Source organism: Camelus dromedarius, chromosome 15 (assembly GCF_036321535.1).
Source record: "Camelus dromedarius isolate mCamDro1 chromosome 15, mCamDro1.pat, whole genome shotgun sequence".
NCBI lineage: Eukaryota > Metazoa > Chordata > Mammalia > Artiodactyla > Camelidae > Camelus > Camelus dromedarius.
In genome coordinates this window covers 53,194,802-53,213,988 of record NC_087450.1, presented here as the reverse complement: position 1 = coordinate 53,213,988, position 19,187 = coordinate 53,194,802, and the positions used below count along the sequence as shown (strand labels likewise).

The window sequence follows — 19,187 nt, the reverse complement described above, 5'->3', positions numbered from 1 at the left end:
ATCCCAACTCCTACTCATCCTTCAATGCCCAACTCATATGCCCCGCCTTGGAAGCCTTCCCTGACTTGCTTGGGCAGAGAGCAGCCTCCCTCTCTGCACCCACATCCCCTCGTTCACATGCCGGGGCTCTTACCCACCATCTGCTCCCATGACGGATGGTTTCTCTGTCTTTGTCACGAGGTTACGAACTCCTTGAGGGGTTGACCACGCTTGATACGCCTTGATGCTCCCAGGCCCAGCACAGCATCTGTTGCCTGGTAAGGGCTTAGTTCTTATCTGTTTAACATCTGTGTACATTTCTAAAGGGAACACTCTTATTTTTGTCTTCAGCAGAGAGAGGGTTAAGAAATACAGTTAACGATTTGTTTTCTGACTAGAAAAAAACAGATCAAGATCTAAATCCATCATTTCTACTGGAAGAGCATGGGCTACCACCGGCCACTCTCTCCCACTAGAAACAAGGCTTGTTGTTCTAACCACTCACCAGCAACCTGGTACCAAGACTGCACGTGAGACGCTGTCAGCATTTCCCGTTCCCCAGGGCACTGGTGGTGGAAAGGCCAGGTATCGCCTACCCTCCCTACCATATCACTCAGGTAATTGGTATGGACCTACTTTACAGCGGAGGAAACTGTGATCTTATAATATTACAAGGAGTGGATGTCAAATTAGCACTTTAGAGAGCAGAGGGTCAAATAAAATTAGACCCTTTGCTTTGTAAAACTATGGTCTTGCCAGGCCATCCATCTTTGCTGAAAGCACTGTGACCAGCTCTGAGCTGTGTTCAGGATGGACTCAACCCTCTCGGCTTGACCTTCATGGTCCCTGGTTAATCCTTGCAGCTTGTCTATCTGAATGAGTCTTTCACACTCTCAGACGCAGCTCAGCGCACCTCCATGGCTGCAGGGAATGACAGTGCCAGGGTTCCTCCACGAGGTGCCCCTTGCTTGTGCTTCTATGCCTGGACACATGGAACCTTCCCTGAAGTTTCCCACCCACCCCGACTCACCTGGCGGACTCCTCATCTCTAGGACTGAGTGGAGACAGCGTGCCCAGGAAGCTTCCCAGGCTCTGTCCCTCTCCTGGGGTCAGGCATCCCTCCTCTTGTCTCCCTAACACCCACTCTAATCATTATACTGAGAAGTGGCGTGCTGCTAGTCACTAGCAGGTCTCCCAGGAAAACCGGAAACAACCTGAGGGCAGTCGCTGGATCTCGGCATTGCTACCCCATGTCTGGCGCTGGTGCTGACACAGAACAGGTCCTCACAAGTTTGCTGAATGGCAGGATCCTCCCTCCTCTCTGAAGGCGAGACTTGGCAATCATCTAGGTGAATGAACCCTGAGACAATTGGTGCAAATGACTTGTGGGAGGTTCCAGCGGAAAATTCCCACTCTAGCAAGTTGGTTTCACAATGACCAAATTAGGACAGCTGCTCACTTGGACCTAATTTGTGGATGCATGTTCTCTAGGCAGCCTTGGACCAGCGCCCTGCCGTGGGCTCCAAGCACGGGGCCAAAGCTCGTTCATCTCCAGAGTCTCGGTACCTAGCGCCCAATACAGGGTTTTGAATGAAGGTCTAATACTCTTCTGGCCAAGAGCATCCTTCTTTATTTCTCCTTAGGGATGTTTCAGGGATGAGTCGTTTGAGGTGCTCTGGGGAAGAGGAGGAGGGGTAGAGGAATTTCTGGAAAAGCCACTCAGAACAGGAAAACCCAAGTCTTCACAGGGCCTTCTGAGACCCACACCACCTGCCCCTCCTCTCTGTTCTCACCTCCCTCCCCTGTCCCTCGTTCCTTCTGCTCCAATCCTGTTGGCCACCTGCTGGTCCTTAAGCCCCAAGCACGTCCCCACCTCAGAGCCTCTGGTCCAGCTTCCCTTCTAGCCTCGCTCCCTCACTCTGTCCGGGTCCTGCTCCAATGACACCTTATCAGGTAGGCCTCCCCGGCCTCCTGCCTAACATAGCGATGCCTGTTCCCCGCCTTCCTATCCCTCTGGCTTTATTTATTTATTTATGCTTGAAAAAAAATTTTTTTTGATATTTCATATAGTATTTTTTTATTGAGTTATAGTCAGTTTGCAATGTTGTGTCAATTTCTGGCATAGAGCACAGCTCTTCAGTCACACATGAATATATATATATTCATTTTTATATTAGTTTTCACCATGAGCTACTATAAGTATTGAATATATTTCCCTGAGCTGTACAGTATGAACTTGTTTATCCATTTTATATATACCTGTCAGTATCTGCAAGTCTCAAACCCCCAGTTTATCCCTTCCCACCTCCCTCCGCCCTGGCAACCACAAGTCTGTATTCTATGTCTGTAAGTCTGTTTCTATTTTATATATAAGTTCATTTGTCTTCTTTTTAAATTTTTTAAATTTAATTTTTAATTTTTTTTTTAGTTTTGCTTCCCCCCCCCCCACCGCCAGATTGCAGTGTTCAGAACACTTCATACTGCCTGATATCAAGTATGTTCTTGGACTTGCTGACACGCCCTTGACTCCAGCCGAATGCAAGTTCCAGAACAGGAGTCCTATTTTATTTCATCTTGTCCTGGAGCCCTAACACCTAGAATGCCCCTGCTGTGTAGCGCGTGCTACATAAATATCTGGGGGATGAACGGGTGGCTGGAAACACGAATGCCCCACAGGAGCTCAGAGCCAAGGAAGCAAGCCAGGGCCACAGCCCTGGATGAACACGGGCTTGAAAGCGAACTGTCTCGGGCCCCCACATCAGTTGACCCCAGTGGTCAGCGCCTGCCTCTGGGTCTTGGAAGTATGCTGGTCTGAGGGTGAGCTAGTTTTCAGCTGACATCTCAGGAGACAAAGGAGGCACTCAAGGGGCTAGGAGGGAGTGAGCCCCGAAGTTGGAGGTAACAGAGCAAACCTTCCAATGGCCGAGCTGCAGAGGGCAATCTGGCCACAGGAGGGAGGGGAGGCTGCTACTGCAGAGGGACTCTGAAATCCGAAGCAGCTGGAAATAGCCCCTCCCTTCTTTAACTGGGTGGGATTCAGGCTGTGTGGAGATGAGGCTCGTCCCTAGATTTTAGGCACAGGTTCAAATGCAACCCAGTGGGGGCTCAAAGCTCTATTTAAATACCTCTGATCAGGTTGGACAGGGAAAGAAGCTGGCATTTTCTGACGTTTACGATAAGCAAGAAAGTACGCTACTGCATTAGGGTCTCCTTTGAGCCTCCGCACAAGCCTGCAACACAAGGAAGACAGGCCCGTCTCACAGAGGGGGAAGCAGAGGCTCAGGAATTGAACACAATCTAGGCAAAATCACTCAACCAATAAATAGCAGAACTGAGATGCGAAGTCAGGTCTGTCTCATTTCAAAAGCTCTTCTCCTTTCTCTGAATGACGCTCAGTCAGGGACCACTCTGGGGAAAGAAACCGTAAGGGGAAGAAAGGAAAGGAGCAAAAGAGAAACCTGCTCCCCTCCCCCAAGCATGAGACTCTGGTATAAGAAACAAATCTGGGGTAAAACAATCACAAGAACACAGAATTGGAAAACACCATAGGAATCAACTGGTCTTGCCTCTGTCCTGGGCTCAGCCTTCTGAAATGCTTCTGATTTTAGGTTTTAAGGAAACTCAAGATGGCTTGATGAAAAAGAAGAGCTTCAGGAAAGGACAGCAGGAGGTGACGGCAGCAGCTGCTAAAAGAATAGCGGGTATGTGGTCCTCTCGGCTTACTGCCATCTCCTCCTGGGTCCTGACCTTGGATGTGTGGGTGCCCTGCCCCAGCGGGAAGGAGATGCGCTAAGACAACACAGCTCAGGATGCTGAATCCTGAGCAGATCCTTCATCATCTGGGAGGGATGCCAGGTCCAAGTCCAATGAAGAAGTTCAAGTAGATGTGGCCCTCTCCTTCCGGATAAGGAGAAAAATGTCCAGGACTGATTGGGCGGAGCTGAGAGAGGAGGGAGTTAACCACATGCTGGCGGTGAGGGGAGAGGACAAGGGGCTGGGGCTGTGGCCCGTGGCGCCCTTGGATGACAACTTTACAAGCTGAGTTTACCTCTAAAAATGTTTATGGCAAGTGAGATGCCAACCAGACCTCTGGCAGGAGACCTAAATTCCATCCCAGGCTGGCTGCTTCTCTCCCTGCTGGTCCCAGTCTGGATGGCCAGGATGGGCAGAGAGGAACTCCCACATGGATTCTGCAGGGAGAAAGCCACCTACAAGTGCCACTCTATTCTGCTCTCCCCCGGCATGCAGTTCCAAGCGACTCATTTCCTGCCTAAACACTCAAAAGACTCAAGGCAGTGACAGATCCCACTCAGAAGGCAGTGAGAGAACCCAGGGATGTTTTAACCACTTCAAAATCACAGCTTCTTTGAAATGTACATTAATTATTAATCACGTCCTTGTGTTTCTCCTTTTGCGTGCACGTGGTGTTAGGAAACACGGCTTCCAATCAAAGAGGACAAATCTGATGGAATGGCCTCCTGAATCCTTCCAGATAACCTGCAAGCATGCACATCACAATCTCTGCACCAAAAACGCTGGTCATGCTCCTGCTGTCTGCTATGAGCCAAGACAGTTGTTTCTTACCTGGAGATGTCTCCTGTGACACAGATTCACCAATCCAGGCTGGTGGAACAGACCAGAAGAGCAGCTGTTTGGCCGAGACAAGTCTGGCTCCCCAAATCAGGGCTGTGGCCCTCAAGAGTCCTGCGGTTTCTCTGTCCTTAGTGAGTGATAATCCGCTAAAAGGGAATGCAAGCCTTGTTACTACAAGAGGCCACTTCCTCTTCCCCTCTCATCAGAACACATTCTTTTAAGGAGAGCAGAGAGAGTCCCAGAATCACAGGTTCCCGGGGCTGGACGAAATTGCTGTGCCACTCCTGTCTACGGCTTCCGTTTTGTCGTCGGGGAAGCTGAAGCTCAGAGGGGAAAACAGCCCGGTTCAGGGGTTCAGCAACACGGGATGGGGAGGCTCCAGATCAGAACGTGTCTCTGACCCTTTGGCCCCTGGAATTTTTTAAAAAGCAGTCACACTGTCAAGCTGACTTAAACAAGTGGTCATTGACCCTGAATGGACATCTTCTTTTTTTTTTTTTTTAAATGGATTTTCAAAAAGGGAGGAGGTGGCACTTTTTCCAGATTGCTGTTTTTGTAGTTTTACCCCTGGGAGCTAAATTAGTAAAACAGCCCCTCTCAGGCATGTGGTTGGGATGGTTTTCCCTGTTTTCCATGAGAAAAATACTGCCGTGGAATAATGGAATCCCTGATCACAGCGGGAGGTGGGCTTTGGTTTTAGTGAGGGACGCGCACGCACCCAGCTGCTGGCCCTCCTCGTCTCTCCTTGTCTCTGTCTCTGTCTCTGTCTCTGTCTCTATGTTTCAGGAAAACACGGTAACAGACACAGAGACTCTCTTCCCACCGGTATCATTTATCATGTGATTTTTCTGACCACCGTACATTTGAAAAGCCACTCCTCTGGACAGAAAACCAAAATCAAAGAAGGGATCTCACATTTATTAAGCAAATAATATTTATATCTACAAGGCACACCGTGTGAATCTTCTAGATATATCTCCCTACTTTGGCCTCCAAAATTCCTCTGGAGGTACCACGCACTCCACTGTCCCAGAGGGTTAGGGAACCGAGCTTGAGAATACTAGAATGATCTGCAGAGTCTTGGAGAAAATTCGGTGCAGAACCAGATGTGAATTCATCTCTGTGTTTGGTCCATCTAAACTGGACTACAGCTATTAGGCCAAAACACTAAGGAATTGTCTTGTTTCTCCAGTGTGTTAGCTTGAAGGCAGGAGAGAGCTCTTCGGAAGCGGTTCATGGTGTAAGGACATGAAGGGTTGTTCTTGTTAGGCTGCTGCTCTTTCAGAGAGGACGCTCGAAAGGCCGTGGCTTCCTGTGTGTTTCCAGCCAGGGCTCATGCGCCCCAGAGAAGCCGGGCTGGCCCTGGCTCCGAGCAGCCGGAGGAAATCATGGCTATCAACGCCCAGCCTCTGTTCCTGTTCTCAGACCAGGGGCACGGCTGGAGAGATGAGGTGGGGGTGGAGAAAGAGGAAGAAAAAACAGGAAGTGGGGGGGGGGCGGGGAGGAGGGAAGGAAATGATAGAGAAAACACAGCAACTCTGTAAAGTCTTTGGCCTGATGAGAAAGTGATTTTCTGAGCCCTGCATTTTGGGAAACCAGGTCATGGCGGCAGCCGGGAGAGAAGTGGGTTTCCTCCAGATTTGGGGCTGAGCCTGTGAATTCCCATCAGAGCCCAGGCTGAGGAGAAGGGGGCCTGACACAGGTGCTGTTTCCCACGGGCACCTGGGGTAGACACTGAAGAGGGGGAATTTCTAAAGATGAGTCCCCAGGTAAGAAGAGCAGGGCCCTCACCTCTAAGCTGGGGCGGCGAGGCCAGCCCTGCAGCAGAAGGACCTGGACACGGGAGGCGCTGTTGCAGTGATCAGGCATCAGGGGGCGCTGTCCCACCCCCACCACTTTCTCAAATGCTCTCAAAATGATAACCCACTTTTCCTACCACAAAACTAAACGGGTCAGGGCAGTGGGATGCGAGTCTCCTCCAGACCATGACCCTAAGGCACTTCTAGAATCTTTTCCTATCCATTTCGTCCTCTACTTATTTGCAGACACTTCAGAAGTTCCCCAGTTCCCAACAGGCATCATTAAGGATGCCAGTCACCTGGTAAAAGGTGAACAACCACACAGAGAGATGACCCTAATAAGGACCTAATCACACTGCAATACCAATACGAATAGGACTTTACAGCCTCCTGATGGGTAGGGGGAGGAGGGCAGGGAACACAGCCCCTTCACGGGCATGCCTTCAGATACCAGTCCCACCCACTCCCGTGGTTCCCCAAACTGGTTGTGCATCTGGAGAAGCTAACAAAAAGTACAGCCCCAACCTGGAGTCGAGGCCAAGCTCCTGAGTTTGTCACCAGCTGGCTGTGGTCCACGGACCAGTGTTTAGATGACCTGGATCCTAACCCAGCCTTCACCATGTCCCATCTCCTCCATCTTATTGATTGGATCACAGAGACCCGATCAAGGCGGAAGCTCGCTTCTCCCACCATCCAAATAAACACAGAGTGATGAAAAGTAAGCGCATCTTTGAGAGGAGTCCAAGCTTTTTGAAGGGATGGCTGATGGTTTCCCGTTTGAGTCACCCATGGGCCAGAGGTCCAGCGGGGAGAACAGAGACCACGCAAGGACAGACACAGCTCCCGTCTCGGGTCCCCACCAGCAGCCCAGCCTCACACAACAGCGACGCCGCTTCGCTTCTGTCGCCAGTGGTTCCGGATGGCCGGAGCTGCGGCCACAGTCCCTCTGCTCCATGGAGGAGACCGGCACGACCTGAGACCATCAGGAGGCGGCACCTGCCATGCCTGGCAGCCAGCAAAGTGCTCTTCAGTATCTTGTCTTCTTTGGCCATTTTAAGACACATGCAAAGCAGGGGGTCATTATCCCATTTTAAAAACGGGGAAGCTGAAATCCAAGTACACGGAATGACTTATCCAAGGTCACACAACAACCGAAACTAGAAACTAGAACAGGCATCTCCTGACCTCCAGGCTGGTGACCTGTTAACCCTGCATTGCCTCCTGCCCCGCCCCCTGCCCTTCAGGGGAGGAGGGGAGAAACAGCTTAGAACAGCTGCCCAGCTTCCACTTTTGAATGGTTCCAGAAGTGGGAGGGCTGCACAGGGGGCAAACCGAGAGAAGGCAATATTGATGGTGAGGGGTCTGAGGAGCCTGGAAGACCACTTCCCCGCCCTGCAGGCTGGGCAGACACGGACTCCAAGGGCAAGATGGCACCGTGCTTGTTCAAGTCCCCGCAGCAGAGCCTATACCGAGTCAGGACCCTTCTCTCAGGACAGCCTCTGTCCCCCAGCACCACACGCACCTGCCCATGAGAAGACAAACAAATGGGATGGTCTGTAGGTAACAAACACCATCCCCGTTCATCAGGTATCCTCAGGGCTTCCGGTGTCACTTAACTTGGGACATCTGGTAACTCCTGAAACCTCACAGCAGCCACACCAGACAGATGGACCTCACTCCCACCCCATTTTACAGATGAGGAAACTGACACACTTTGTCCAAGGGGTTTGGCTTTTGAGTAGTAGAACCAAGATCTGAATTCAGGCAGTCTGGCTTGGATTCCTGCTCCTAGCCACTATGGGGTTAACACTCCATGTCAAAGCAGTTACATTAAAAAACAGAAACAAGGAAAGAAAGGGCGAGGCGTGTAGAACAGCCAATTAGTGGAAAGAAATAGAGGATAAAGTAAGGCTCTAGGAACATATGACATCTTCCTTCAAAAGGCGGAGGAAGGGAGGGAACTCTCCAGGCAGGGAATACTGATGGCAAGGTGCTGAATAAGCAGGACCAGGAGTCTGGTCCCCAGCCTTCCTTGGGCGAGCCCCCCCGGTGGCAGCCAGCACCACCAGTAAATGACTTCCTGGCCTTGGTGTTGATACAGCACCACTCGTGGGAGGAGGAAGTGGGGTGGGCTGGGGAGGGGACCGAGGCGGGGAGGGCCCAAGATGGGAGAGTCATCAGGGTGGGTGGAAGGGATGATGTCTTGGGAACCCAGTTCCCATGTCATAGAGGGAGGGACCCGCTGGGCAGGCTGGCAAGCAACTCTGCCAAAAGTCCCCACCTGGAATGGTCAGTGCACGTACTCCCAGGGACCCTGGGTTCTGGGGATGCTGTGCGATTTCAGCCTCACAAAGACCTGGGGAGCAGGGCAGGGCAGGGGCCAGCCCTCACTCACCATTTCATAGCTGGAGAGACTAGAGCCAAAGTAAGCATAGTCATGAAATAATAGTAGTAATAATAATAATGTCAACCACCATTTGTTGGAGCCTATCAGGAAACAAAACAGATGCTTTCCGCAGGTTGCTCAGTAATAACACCAACTCTATGAGGGCCATACTATTATTCCTAATTTATAGCTGAGATAAGCTCAGTGAGGCCCTAAAGGTCAGCCAGTAGGCTGGGAGGAAGGATCTGAACCGCTGTCAAGTTGACACCCTGGCCCACGGTCTCACCTCTGAGCCACACGTGCCGTGAGACAGTGTCAGGCTCTCCCCATGACTGCACGACGGTGCTAACGCGCAGCCACCTTTGAGCTGTTAAAGCACAAATGTGCAGGCCTTTCCTTGTAGAGATTATCCACACTCCAGCTACACTAAGTGTGCAGGTGTGGTCACATACAATTAAGGGGTCATGTGATTTATCATCCAAACTTGGGTACTTCTCAGAGTGAAAGGGGCCTATTAATAATGCCACTGGGACAACAGGCATCGACCAGGCGTGTCCCAGGCACACGGGAACATAGGGCCGCCCTACTATAACCCACAGTCCCACAGGGTTGGTCATTTTACGCCTCGCTGTGTCAGTGGGGGAATTCTCCAGGACGATCCCCTGCTTTCAATTCACCCAAATACTCCTTTGCAACAACTCACTCTCCCTTTGCACACCAGAAAGTCTCCTATAACCACTGGTCTTGTGGTCCTTACGTATAAACCAGGCTGATGCAACCTGATTATAAGGCAGATGTGCTGTGATACCCGAAGCGAGGGTGTGACTAGTTCAGCAATCTGCTCTGAAAGGACTGTTGGGTGCCTTGTGCCCTCGCACCCAGAACCTGAATGTGCAGCTGTTCTGATAACCAGCCAGCCCCCCAAACCTGAGGGCTGGCGGCTCTCCCATCTCGGGGGCCTAAGGCAGCAGGACGGGTGTCTCCACTGCCAGCAGCACTGACCCCGCCCGGAGCGGATGGACCTGTCGCCCTTTGGCCAGCGGTCTCCCCTCTGATCCCACGCAGCTAGAGAGGATGCAGGTGGTGCTTAAAGCCTGCTTTTTGTTTCTTAAAAAATCTGCCTCCTTAAGAATCTCTGGTCAAGAGGAAAAGAGTCTGCTGTTCTTTTGAAACCAGGAAATCAGTCGTAAGTCAATCTCACACACATCAATACAGGTAAAGTGAAAGGCTAACAAGAGAGTAATTAGCCCAGTCTCGGAAGAGACCGTCTCGGCATCTATTTAATTAGGGGCCATCACAGGACCTCTGGCCCAGCGATTTTCTGACAGCTCTTGGAAGCTCACCCGGGAGACCCCGAAGGGCTCTTCAAGGCACCGGCTGCCGGGCTCAGGGCCCTGCCCTGCAATCACACAAACGGCCCGCCTCTTTACTTGTTCTGCATAGGAGTGCCTGCCAGTGGTGACTTTTGGTAAATAGGAAGACCTTTTTCTCTAAATTAGGTCACATTCACAGGTTGTTGGGGGCTGGGACACGGATTTATTTTGGGGGCGGACTGGGACCACCACTCAGCCCACTACTGCTGTCATTATTATTGTTGTTACTGTTATGCTGTTGGTATTAATGCCATTCAGGGGACACCTGAAACCTAGGGGAAGGAGGGGACTTGCCTAAAGCCACCCAGCAAGCAGGTGGCAAAGCTGGGACCAGAACACAGTTCCCTGACTGACTCTTGTCTCTTCCATCTCAGCGTGTGGCCTCTCATCCCAGGGACCCAGAAGGGAAGCCCAGCCTGGGAGCAGGAAGCAGCCTAGAGATGAACAGTGACTGACAGAGTGGCCAGGGCTCAGGCAACTCTAGACTGTCCGAGGGCACCGGGGGATGAGGGTGATGGGACGGAAGACCATCACTCTTCTTCGCTGTGCACTGACTACGAGCCAGGCACCAGGCTGCACATCACGTGACTATTTCATATGTGATATTTCACAGTGTCGGTTACATCCGGTCCTCCTCTAGGGTGGGAGAGGGGGAGACACTTTAGAGATCAAATGAGATCAGCCTCCTCTCCCCGACAAGTCTGAGCATCAGTCCAGGCAAGTCGCAGACAGCCGGGGCACTTCCACCTTCCCACTTCCCTTCCCAGGGCTGCAACTACAGGATCGTCACCTTTCTGAAGGGAAGGGGCACAACTTAACAGGTTCGAAGCATCAGCAGCTGACACCCACCCAGGCTCCATCAGGCAGGCGGCAATAAAGAGGCAAACACCGTCCAAGCAGTGGAGGCAATGCCCGACCATCACCACGGACACAAGCCTGGATGTCTTGATGTAGCAGGAATGCTTTACGATGGGGCAAGGAAACCTTGCTGTATCTAGAACTTGGCCTTGGCTGAGCTGTGTGACCTTCAGTCCCTCACTAATGCTGTCTGATCTTCAGATGCAAAGACCGGTAGATGCAGACTTCCAGCCATGTACCCCAGCGAGCCCCTCTGGGCTACTCTGAAGATGAAACGAGCCTTCTTTACTAACGTACCATAGCTAATTATGTTCATGCATTGTCTCTGCCATGGATGGGAAGTCCCTTAAGAGGAGGGACATGTCTTACTGATGTTTATAAGCTACTGTAATGAGCTCAAAGCCCTGCACAAATGACAAATGCAGATGGCTGCTTTTGTAAAATTCAGCTTCCTTGAGGGCAGGGAACGGCTCGGTGTGGCTGCAGAGGGAGGAAGAGGGGGGCAGCGATACAACAGAAACAGGCTGCTATCAGACTGTAGAGGACTTTACGTACGCCAATGCTTTTCGTGACGCCAAACAGTAAGCTAGCATTGCAAATGCTTCTGTAAGTGTTTGTGGGAGGGCGGGGCTATGGAAAGAGCCTGGAGTCTCATGCCCAACAACTGTGAACTGTGACTTCTTTGAGCCTTGGCTGCCCTGTCTGTACAATGGGAATAATCGCTCCCTTTTAGGCATTCGGGTTCCGCAACATTAAAACATTACACGTGACCAGTGCAGTCCTTGGCACCTGTTTGAACTTCAGCAAATACAACTGGCCCTCAATACGTGGGGCAAAACTGACCTGGACTCTCAGAGTAAACGACTGTTATGGAAGTTCAAGGCCAGTGCTCCCCGGAAGTAAGAAACTGAGAAACGGTGCCATGGCCGGACTGCACTGTGCACAGTCCCAGAGCCCATCTGGCTGAGTCCCTTGCTGTCCAAGTTCTCAAAGATTCCGGTGCACACTGGCACCCCGTGCAAAGCCTGGCAGGACTCATGCACCCAAAAGCCACACGGGTCTCCCAGGGCAAACACCACCTAAGGACCACAAACCAGCTGTGAACTCCCAGCAGCCCCTGGCCAGCAGCAAAGGGCACCTTTCAGGTGGTTCGTGTTGGGTGTTCTGTGGACATCCTGCTTAGGTGGGAGGCGAAGCACAGCGGGTGGAGAATCAGGAGCTCTGGGCTCTAGTTTCTGCTTTGACCCTAAGTCTCAGACCCTGGGCATGTCCCTCTCTGCCATCTGTGTAATGAATGAAGCTGTCTTTGCACTTGGGGCTCTCAGTGTCTAGAACAGCCCTTCAGTGGAGAGCTTGGGGAGAGTGGCTTTCTGATAATACTGGCCTCGGCTGACGTGAAAAGTAGAAGCCCTCCCGCAGACACCCCAAGCCAAATCCAACAGGTTCTAGTCCTCACCCCCTGATTCCTGGCTGTGCAACCCTGGGTGAGTTACAACACCCCTCTGAGCCTCCGTTTCCTCACGTGAGCCTCCAAGGTAATGATGTTTAGTTGTGCCATCTTCCAGCAAACTCTGTTTACTCAAGCTTCACAGAAAGTTCAAATCTCATTTCTCTCGGATGAGACGAGGCTAGTCATCCGTCACCTTCGCGGACAGAGCTGGACACACCTGCACAAAGCAGAGCAGGGCAAGGGGGACGTCCGTCGCTCTTAGTAAGAGGAGAAAGTCGTGTCAACGTGAGGAAGAATGATGGGGAACTACCTGCAGTGACAGCTGGGAGCAGGCTTCTCTGCGCTGCTGACAAGGACAGTCACCCTGGCCCTGGCAGACAAACACTGGGGATCCTCAGACAATAACACAGCTGCTCCAGTTCTTGGGCCCCCTGCTGCGAGGCAAATGAGGAGTCATGTGATCAGCATTCATCCTCAAGATGCAAAGGGATTCTGTCCTCCCCAGTGGCACAGGGATGCCGGCGGCAAATGCATACACATCCCCCCCGTCAGGGTCCCGGGCACCCCACACCCTGCTGTGGGGAAAAAAGAAGTGGGAATTGTGGACAGAAAAATACCCGGGATAAGATCCTCACAGAAATCGACTACTGGGAAATGCACCTTCCTCGTGAGACCACCACCGTCTAACACAACCCATGTTCCCTAAGCCTAGCGTTCAAGTCCCTCCCTAAACAGGTCTGTAAGAATTGAGAACCATCCTTACAGAAACTCTCGGTTTAAGTCTAATGTGATTCACTGCATCTTGGTGCTATGTGGCCCTGGTCTGCAGCCCGGACTTATCCCTCTGTGTACCTCCATCCTTTCTACCATCCGTCCAAGCCGGCACCAGCCTCACCTCCACCATGAAGTCTTCTCTGATGCTTTTCTGATACCCAGCCCACACTGATCTCTCTTTTGTCTGAACTCGCTTAGCACTTTCTGTCTGCGCCACTCGGCACTTACTGCCCGTGGGTGGCTTCAACACTTTCTGACTGGACCCTTACACCAAACTCCTAACTGGTTACATCCTGCCTGGACTCCGTCCCCACGCTCTGCAGAAAGAGTTTTGTAAAGTGCATACCTGATGATGTGTGTCCCTCACTTAGAATTCCACAAGCACTTCCCACCACCTCTGAGATCGAGTCCAAATGCTGCAGCATGCTCCCGCCCCTCCCCGGGGCTGCCCACATTCAAGTCACACCAAAGGACTCCTGGGGTTGTGTAACGAGGTGGTACCAAAGGTGGGGCAGGAACCCAGCTGAGGGTTCTTCCCACAGTCCCAGGCTCTCCTGGGTCTAAAGCTGGACCACAGAGAAGATGACTAGGAGCAAACGGCACTGAACCATGGCCAAGGTGAGAGAAATCCAGGCCAACTAAGTCCTTCGTCTTGATAAGCTTATACTGTAGTGACAACCAGCTAATCCAGCAAACAGCCAGGTGGGAGAGCAGACATCCGCGGCTCAGACCTAAGAGAGTCCATGCTTTCTTCACAACAACAGTGATGAGGAGATTTTCACAGCAGTGGAAACCGAGGCTTGCAGAAGTCACAGTTCATATCTGGACTAACGCTCCAGCCAGGACCCTTCTTCTATGGGCCAGAAAGGTACATCCCACAGCCCAGTGGCCATCACTAAGCTGCAGCTCTAAGCATCTCACACTCAAAACATCTGATGCTGAGAAATGGCGCTTAGTTCCTGCCTAAAAGTTCATTCTGCACAGGAGAGCCTCTTGATGAGCTCCTGCAACCCCTTAGATGGAAAGAGTGTGAAACTGGATGGCTGTTTAACAGAAGAGGGAGAAAATCCCACTCTAACTATTCCATACTTATCCAAAGAGTCAGTGGTCAAACACCCTCACCAGGCTAGTGCTCCCCCCACCCACAGCACCTGACAGTAATAATTGCGTGTGTTTATGGGGGAAAGCGTGGAAGGACGGAGTGCAGCAGAGAGCAAGGCTCATATCTAGACAGAAGCACATGTGGATCCAATGGCAGCCTGGAGCCAGCGGGCGCCAGATGCAATTATATGCATCTCTTCCCAACTTCATATTCGGTGAGGTCTTGTAATTAAAAATCAGCCACGTGGGAATGTTTACACCATGGAAATTGGCAAACACTCCTAATCAGGTCTGTTTTGTTTTTCTTTTTCCCCAGAGAGTCAGTTGCTAAATATTTTCCAGCCATCATTCAATGGGTCCCATGAGAAGCCACTGAGTTAGGACAATAGGAGGTTTAAATTGTAGCCATAGCTCTGCCCCCAACTCACTGTTTGACTTGGGCAAGTTTCTTTCCCATCCTAGCCCTCAATTACCTTAACAGTAAAAGGGGAGCAAAAAAAAAAATCCTTGCTTTCATAACACACAAATATATAAAATAGGACCATGGATGTAAGGGCATTTTGATAAGTGTTAAGCTATGAGGACATGCTTGGCAATGTCTGTAGACATTTTTGGTTGTAACTGGAGGGTGTGTGGTGCTACTGGCATCTCATGTGTAGAGGCCAGGGAAGCTGCTAAACATCCTACTATGCACAGGAGACCCCCCCCACAACACAGATTTGTTTTGTCCAAAATGTCAGTAGTACCAAACTTGAGAAACCCTGATCTAAAGATACTGGCCCACTCAAGTTCCCTGAACACATTAGCATCTGGGAGAAAAATAAAAGCAACTTGGGTCAGTTCGCAGGAATCCTGGAAGGCCGTTGGGTGCGGAAACTTGAGACATGTGTTACAGGGCAGCAGCGCAAGAACACGGCAGACTTCCTGCCCTAACACGGTGCCCGGCACACAGTAGGTGCTTGGCACACAGTAGGTGCTTGGTGATGGTTTGTGGGAAAAGCAAGTGAGTCTAGCTGGACCCATGACGTACTCTCTCACAGACCCGCACTCCGTGTGTGCACAGCCCCCCACAGTGACTCCACGCAGAAGAATCTGACAGGCGGGATTTCGCCCTGTCTGGGAGGGAGATGGGAAGAAATGGTGTGAAATCGCAGCTCTAGAGACGTGGGTTAGACGTGCAACCACTAGCCTGGCCATCACAGTGGCAGCGGTCAGAAGAGCAGTTTTATTCAAGTCACTTTCTAATAGGAGTTGAAATATCTTGAAAGGTGAGGTTTTCAAACTCTCTCTGGGGAGGCAACTGTTAAAAACACACGGCAGGCAGCGCTGCTTTCCACACATTCAGAAACCACTTTTTGGAGACAATCCTTTTATCCCTGGTACCACTTGGGATTGAAAATGCATTCAGCACAAACCACCCGAAGCGGAAACGGCGCTGGTTAAGAAACACTCCAGGCATGGCGGCCACCACAGGGAAGAGAATCGGACCAGGCTGGCACAGCGCAGCCACTCACAAGGAAAAGATGACAACAGGCAACATGCTGACTGTCCTGGGGCCCAGGGGCCCCGAGTCAGCAGGGCTGTGGGGTGCAGCTTTGCCACAAGCCTTTCCTGGAATTCCCCCTGTGGGACTCCCTGTTTCTCAAGAACCAGATGACAGGACAGGACCTCCCTCTGTGTCTCCCTGGCCAGACCCCATCTGACTCATGAAGCCCTTTCATTAAAAGCCCAAGGGTTCAGAGCTAATTCTAGATTGTAGGACCCAGTCGCTTCTCAGGCCCTTGAAGTGCGAGCAGGATTACGAGGGTAATTTTGCCCTTCCTGGTCTATGAATGATGACTCACTCCACCAGAAATTTGACTGGCAGAAAGCTGTAGCTGGAAGCCGCCTGAGCACCTGCCTGCCCCACCTGCACTTCACTTGATGCACGGGGGTTGTGGCCTGGGGGAGGGGCGAACTGCCCCGGGCCTGCTACAGAGTTTCTTTGACTCTCAGCCCAGTGCAGTTTTTTGAGTGCCCAGTGAATCTTCTGGTTCAGATCTCTAAACCACAAACTCCAAGGCTTCCTTGGAGCCCAGGAACAAGCTAGTTACAATCCAGACAGGCCTCAGGGCCACAGGATGGAAGGACAGCTACAGGGAAAGACATTTCAAACACGACCACTTGGTGAGAAGCCGCTCCATCCTTGGCTCAAGCTGGCCCCTTCCATCCTCATCTCTCATTCATTCCTCACGTCCGTGACCTGGCAGCATGGGTCTTATCCCCACAGTGAAGATGAGGGAAACCAGGCTAAGAGAAATAAAGAAGTGCACTGACGTCCAAACAGACCGAGTGAAGGGTTTTGATTCTGATGCTTTTGCCTTAAATAAATTCTTTTTTTAAAGTCCTAACGCTCAAAACAACAATGCAATTTCTCCAGTAATGGCAAAATCATTTTGCTGCATTATTAATAATCTCTTGAATTATCAGATTTCAAGCTTGACCTTTTTCACACTAATAATGGCCAACAGTTCCAGGTGCGGTGCCAAGGGCCTGGGTCAGTGGAGACGAGAAATAAGATGGCCATCGTGATCTCCTCTTGGGGTATGAATGCAGCCACACTCCTGAATGGCACACAGGACAGTCTTAAAACCCTACCTGGTGGGTCGAACCCTTGTTTGGGGTGCATCCAGGCAGAGGGACAGCAATAAGGAAGAGGGGTCCTGCTGAGGCCCACCCTGCATCCTGTCACTAGCTTCTTGTATTTCTTCCTCTCTGGGGATGAAGATTCTGAGAACAAAGGACAGATCCTCACCCGTGCCATGAGCTCATAAGCTCCCAGAAAAGATAAATACATGAAACACCAATTACAATACACAGTGTTTACCTTTCATTATTTGGCAGGGACAGGGTGAGGTTGCCAGGTTTATATTTTATATCACATCTGTCTGTATGTGTGTGTGTGTACACATATACTACTCTAGTGGTAGTGACTTCTCCATCCTGGCTGTCAACGATTTCATCTCTAAAATGGGAGAAACATGATGCGCACTTCATATCCCCAAAGTCTTACAAGAATAAAGTGAGATAATTAATAAAAGGATTAGTAAAGATTAAAAATTAGATGAGAAGCCTATATGAAGAATTACCCCTGGCCTCTCTCCAGGCTAGGTAATATGGAAATATGCACCCCAGAAGAATGAACTTGGGGATGATCATGGCACACAGAGCAAAGGAGACCATCACTGCCTGATGCTACACCCGGGAACAACCTGTCCCGGGAACCTATGTTCAGAACTCACTTTCCAATTCACGGGATGGCTATAAAGAGGCAAAAAACCAAACACCAAACATCCACCTTTCCTATTTATCCAGTTAATGTTCCCAGTTTCAAATTAAAGAATGATTCTCACACCCTGCTTAAATCCTAGGGAATACACAGGTGGGGAAAGCATATTTGCTGTTCAGATGGAATGGCGAGCTCTTTGCCATCAAGGGTGGGCAGAGAATGGCCCAGTGGATTTGTTTCTCCTGGGCCTCAGCCCTGGCTCTGGTATGTCTTTGACTCCTGCTGAAATCAGGCAAGACAAAGCGGAAGCAGGCTGCCAGCCCAAGTACCTGGAGTGTGGGGCCAGTGTCGCGGGATAAAAGCTTCCATCAGAGGGGAATATTTCCAACCACTGCACAATTACCTTTATTAGCATAACATCTCATCGTGCATTTTGTAAAATGCTTTCCTTTCCCATTTCTGGAAGAATGCAAAACCAGAAATTGCTGCCACTAGGGGGAAAAAAAAGTCTGTAAAATTTAAACCATGGGGCATTTGTTCCAGACTCCAGGGTAATGATGTCTCTTGATATATAATTCATGGCAGCCTTAAAGCTTGGCCTACTTCTGACTCAGAGATCATATATTTTGGAGAAGTCGGGCAGGGGGAAGGACAAAAATCATTTATAAAGGGTTCTGCTGTACTTTGCCTTTTGAGTAAAGCCAGACGATATTTTGGACCACTCTTTTCCACCAGAAGGGCTTCCCTTAAAGAGCTTTTTTATTTTTTTCTCTCTTAAATTGAAGAGGCAGCGTATCATCCAGTTTCAGTTTTATCTTCTGTAACACTAGATAAAAGACGAGGATGAACCCATCTGTTAACACATACAGGCTGCAAACTGTGTGAAAGCGCTCACAGCGCACACACCACACCACACACACACCACACCACACACACTCCTTGCAAAAAGGGAGAAAAAATCCACACTTTTAAGAAATTTATCATCAGCAATGCCACCCAATGCCGACGAGATAGCAGCACTTCTATCCTTTTAAGGGCAGATTCAGGAGGAAGCCAGCCTCCCCACCAAGGCTGCTCCCCCGACGCTGCCACATGCATTGGGATCCTGGGACTGGCTGCGGGCCAGGCCCTTCCCCCACAGCCCGCGGTTCCAACCTTCCCGAAATCAGTGATCAGCCCCCTGGGCCTTCACCTGCCACATCTCTGCCCACCCAAGCTGATGCTGAAGGAGTCGCAGAGCAAAGAGAGGGTTTCCATCCTCTGGCACAAAGGCCATGCTCCCCAGGGCTGGGTTTTCTGGGGAAAATGAGCAGGCAGGCTGCCTGGACCCCATCTGGGTCACTTGGCATTTCCTAGGCACCGCCGGTTGGGGAGGCACTGTGGATCCCTCCCCAGGCTTTGAGAACTGCTTTTGCTTAATTACTGAAAACGCTGGATGCAATTGATCAGATCAGATGCAACTGATCAGAGCTGGGAGGCTGGAGGTGACCTGGAGGGACCCTCACCAGAGCTCATGTGGCTCACATCCCCACCATTACCTCTTTCAAGTGGGCAGAGTGCAGGTGGAGAGTCCTGAAATGCAGAGTTCTTTTGTTTCCTACACGCA

The 19,187-nt window shown here is 50.8% G+C and overlaps 1 protein-coding gene across 2 annotated transcripts in view; it reads right to left on the bottom strand.

The window, feature by feature from the left end:
* Positions 1-19,187, bottom strand: part of CYRIA (CYFIP related Rac1 interactor A) — a 96,708-nt gene that overhangs the window by 51,476 nt on the left and 26,045 nt on the right. The window contains exon 1 of one of the 2 annotated variants that reach the window (XM_031466605.2): positions 4,564-4,718. The exons of the other annotated variant lie outside the window; for it this stretch is intronic. The gene's annotated coding sequence lies outside the window, so the exon portion shown is untranslated. Of the gene's footprint in view, positions 1-4,563; positions 4,719-19,187 lie in introns of those variants that run through there. 2 annotated transcript variants of the gene reach the window in all.